General features: G+C 44.6%; 1 protein-coding gene across 1 annotated transcript in view; it reads left to right on the top strand.

Moving 5' to 3' along the window:
* Positions 1-3,512, top strand: part of PAX8 (paired box 8) — a 65,791-nt gene that overhangs the window by 44,017 nt on the left and 18,262 nt on the right.

Below are 3,512 nucleotides of genomic sequence, written 5' to 3'. Positions count from 1 at the left end.
TGCCCCCAGCCCAGCACCCACAGCTGGGCAGGCAATCTGCGTCAGCGATTTTTATCAGCCTTGGCTGTGACAATTGTGAGGGGTGCGGAGAAAGCTGGCCGTCAGCAGACCTGGAGAGAGGGCCTGGGTGCTCATCCGCGAATCAGCACAGGGCTCCAGGAGGTAAATGGGGCCACTGCAGAAGTGGGCCTGCAGGAAGCCTGCTCCTTGAGAGTGAGCCTGCAAAAACCCTGTGTGCAAGCGCCAGCTGCCAGGGGAAAGTTAAGAAACCCTGCTGGTGAAACCCTGGGTACTCACTGGGTCCCAGAGCCATTTCCTGGCTCCATTCCCAAGCCCCAGGAGGACCCTGCTTGATTACAGAGAGATCCTGTGCCCTACTGGCAGACATACATGGGGAATCCTGGAATGAGAGCCTGAGAGCTGGAGGGGAATTCGGTGACCACCTAGTCCACTTTTTCATTGTGTAAAGATGGCCAGGGAGGATAAGACTTAGAGAAGCAGATAGTAAGAGAGGTCGGTCGGTCTGCTGGCCCTGGTTTCATTCGGACTAGCCCACTGTTACATATTTTTCATATGTGACAAGGCTTTTATTAAGTTCTTATTTGGAGACTGGGAAAAAAGCATTTGAAAAACACTGGACTACTTCAACCCTTCACCATACAGATGAGGAAACTGAGGCCTAGCATAGCGTCTGCCAGTTATTTATCCCCTCGCTTCGTCAATCATTTACCTGTTCACCTGGCTTGGTGGGGAAGGGCAGATTGAGCCAAGGTCTCCTGTCTGAGCCTTTGCCTTTCCCACCCTTGGTGACTGTGTTGCCGAAGTAACACTTGGTGTTCTCTCAGCTGGGCACAGGAGAGTCCTCTGGCTTGGGGAACCAAGAAAGAAGCCAGGTACTCACACCTGACCTCAGAACAAGCCAAGACATAGGCATCTTTTTTGTAAAATGACAAGAGATGAGGAGATTACTTAACAGAAACACATGCAGCTTTGTCCTGGTCATTATTTCACTACTAAGCGTAGTTAGGGGTTCAGATAGCTCTTGTTCTTCTGTTTTACAAACCCGCCAAGAAACAGATCAACAGAACGTGAATATCAGGATAGCAGAGACCAAGGATTAGGCAGCTTCTGACTTCCAATAACCCAGAATAATAGTGCCAATGATAACGACTTATTTAGCATCTGTAGTCACCAAGCATTCTGTGCTAGATGCTCTATGTAAGTACATAATGTCTCATTTAATATTTACTCCTTCCTTGTAAAGCATTGGGTTGTCAGAAAAGTCATGATGTATATTCCTGTTTTTCTATGCAAAAATGCATCACAGTTTTTCTGACAACCCGATAGAGTCTATGGTTCCTGTTATATAGGTGAGAGAGAAATCAAGGCTTCAGGGAAGTCTAGCAGACTAAGGGCTCACATTCACCCAAGTTCTGAAGCATCGTGCCACTCTGCTTCCAGTTTCAAGTTCAACCCCAGTAAACCATTCAATGCCACATCACCAAAATGTTCGACTACTTTTTGTTTACTTTTCCTAATGAATTGCCTGGATTTGGAAACAATTGTAGGACTTTGAGTAAATATTTTGAATATCAACACACCCATAAGGCATTTTAAACTTTTCTTCCACTCTCTAGAAGTTAGGTATTTTGTTCGATTTCATTAAGCCAGGCTTTATGCTGGCCCTGGTTTCATTCGGACTAGCCCACTGTTACATATTTTTCATATGTGACAAGGCTTTTATTAAGTTCTTATTTGGAGACTGGGAAAAAAGCATTTGAAAAACACTGGACTACTTCAACCCTTCACCATACAGATGAGGAAACTGAGGCCTAGCATAGCGTCTGCCAGTTATTTATCCCCTCGCTTCGTCAATCATTTACCTGTTCACCTGGCTTGGTGGGGAAGGGCAGATTGAGCCAAGGTCTCCTGTCTGAGCCTTTGCCTTTCCCACCCTTGGTGACTGTGTTGCCGAAGTAACACTTGGTGTTCTCTCAGCTGGGCACAGGAGAGTCCTCTGGCTTGGGGAACCAAGAAAGAAGCCAGGTACTCACACCTGACCTCAGAACAAGCCAAGACATAGGCATCTTTTTTGTAAAATGACAAGAGATGAGGAGATTACTTAACAGAAACACATGCAGCTTTGTCCTGGTCATTATTTCACTACTAAGCGTAGTTAGGGGTTCAGATAGCTCTTGTTCTTCTGTTTTACAAACCCGCCAAGAAACAGATCAACAGAACGTGAATATCAGGATAGCAGAGACCAAGGATTAGGCAGCTTCTGACTTCCAATAACCCAGAATAATAGTGCCAATGATAACGACTTATTTAGCATCTGTAGTCACCAAGCATTCTGTGCTAGATGCTCTATGTAAGTACATAATGTCTCATTTAATATTTACTCCTTCCTTGTAAAGCATTGGGTTGTCAGAAAAGTCATGATGTATATTCCTGTTTTTCTATGCAAAAATGCATCACAGTTTTTCTGACAACCCGATAGAGTCTATGGTTCCTGTTATATAGGTGAGAGAGAAATCAAGGCTTCAGGGAAGTCTAGCAGACTAAGGGCTCACATTCACCCAAGTTCTGAAGCATCGTGCCACTCTGCTTCCAGTTTCAAGTTCAACCCCAGTAAACCATTCAATGCCACATCACCAAAATGTTCGACTACTTTTTGTTTACTTTTCCTAATGAATTGCCTGGATTTGGAAACAATTGTAGGACTTTGAGTAAATATTTTGAATATCAACACACCCATAAGGCATTTTAAACTTTTCTTCCACTCTCTAGAAGTTAGGTATTTTGTTCGATTTCATTAAGCCAGGCTTTAACCACCTCTCCCCTGCCTCTAAGTGGGCCCCTTTGGAAGGCATGGAACCAGAGAGCCACTTAGTCAGTAATTGTTGCTACATGCTAATGGTGCCCTGGTGGCCTCCAGAATTGACTGCAGCTTCCAAAAGTGCCCAGCATGCAACTGGAAAGTGCTGTGGCTCCTTGGAGAACCAAGCTCGATGGAAATCACTGAAACCAATTGCCTTTACTGGAGATGTTATGTAACCAAGGAGCATTCCTTGATTTCAGTTTTGCACAATGTTTTACGTAGTGCATTTGTGAAGCATGTAACTCATCTGTGGGGTATGGGTGTGTGCTGTCTTATCCTCAAGTGGGAGACAGCCAAGTTGAGGGTAGAGTGCTCTCGCTATCTTCAGTTGAACATGTTCTTGGAGGAAGCAGTGGAGGCCATAGCTATGCTCATAGCAGGGAAGACCATAGGTCTTATGAAGGAAACCTCCTAAGTGTTTGATAAGGCTTTTTCAAACAAAAGTAACCCCAAGTATTATTTTCAAGCCAATCCTGCATATTTGTGTTTGCTTGGATATACAGAGGGTAGAAGAAATCCACCTATTCTGGTGGGCTGGAGCACCTGAGTCAATGTCCCATGTCTTGAATTTAGTCCCAGTGTCAATATACAGAACTGAGACATTTATCCCTCTAGGTTCCAAGTTCCCTAC

Source organism: Tupaia chinensis, unplaced genomic scaffold (assembly GCF_000334495.1).
Source record: "Tupaia chinensis unplaced genomic scaffold, TupChi_1.0 Scaffold000511_1, whole genome shotgun sequence".
NCBI classification, from domain to species: Eukaryota; Metazoa; Chordata; class Mammalia; order Scandentia; family Tupaiidae; genus Tupaia; species Tupaia belangeri.
This window is presented reverse-complemented; position numbering and strand designations above follow the sequence as displayed.